Consider the following 1198-nt stretch of genomic DNA (forward strand, 5'->3'; position numbering starts at 1 on the left):
CTCTCTCACACACACAGAGTAGCATTTTTTTCAAGCTGGGCACACATTACCATCACAATTCATTTTAACCTCTAACATGAGATCGCCATAGGAAGGGTCCTCTGCATATTCCTCCCCTCCTCAGTCCCTGGGCATCTGGTGCTGCAGAATCCAGATCACTCAAATCATGTGCCATCTACAAGGATATTCAGAGCTAGCCCACTGGAGTATGTAGATGAGTACCCCTTACTCAGCCAAGGAACTACCCAAACATCTGTGGATCTAAGCAAAATTTCTACACTGAGTGTCCCCCAAACACCTAAGTAAGGGCTCATTCACACACCTAAGTAGGGCCATCTGTGAATCCATTTGAATCCATAACAGAGCAGGTGAACACATGAATATCAACACTATTTAAAATAGAAATTAAAAAAAAATGGACAAGCATTTATTGTGTATAGAGCCTATTCAGCCCCATACCTCTACCTTCCCTTTTCTCACACCTCCTCCACCTGTTACTACTGTTTATACCTGAGATTATTTTACTCCAAAGTGATATACATGTACACATATATGCATACATGGGTACACACATGATTTGACATCAGTATCACAGATTGAAGGAACACATCCACAAGTTCTCTAATACTGGTTAGATTTATTTGATATGATGATCTCCCATTGTACCTGCCTTCCTAGAAATTTCAAAACATTGTTTTTAATGCCTGAAAAATAATTCAGTGACACACACACACACACACACACACACACACACACGGACAAAGAGTTTCTGTCACTGCTTCGAATGATGCTTGGAAGCTTCCACAGATGTCCTCCTTTATTACCTTGTTTTTGGACACTTAGGTTGAGTGTTAAATTCAGCTTATGTGACTATCCAAGGCTGATTCAATACTGGAAAACCTGTTAACCCTCACCAATCCAAATCCTGCTGGTATATGAACAGCTGCCTCCAGCTAAAGTCACCCAAATACCCAAGCATCTACAGACGTAATTTCTTTTTTTTTTATTAGATATTTTCTTTATTTACATGTAAATTTCTCCTTTCCCAGTTTCCCCTCCAAAAATTAAAGAAACAAGCCCCTGTTGCCTCCCCCCTCCCCATGTCTGCCACACCACCCTCTCACACTTACTGGCCCTGGCATTCCCCTACACTGGGGCACAGAACCTTCACAGGGCTGAGGTCCTCTCCTCTTATTGA

Source organism: Mastomys coucha, unplaced genomic scaffold (assembly GCF_008632895.1).
Source record: "Mastomys coucha isolate ucsf_1 unplaced genomic scaffold, UCSF_Mcou_1 pScaffold21, whole genome shotgun sequence".
Classification (NCBI taxonomy): Eukaryota; Metazoa; Chordata; class Mammalia; order Rodentia; family Muridae; genus Mastomys; species Mastomys coucha.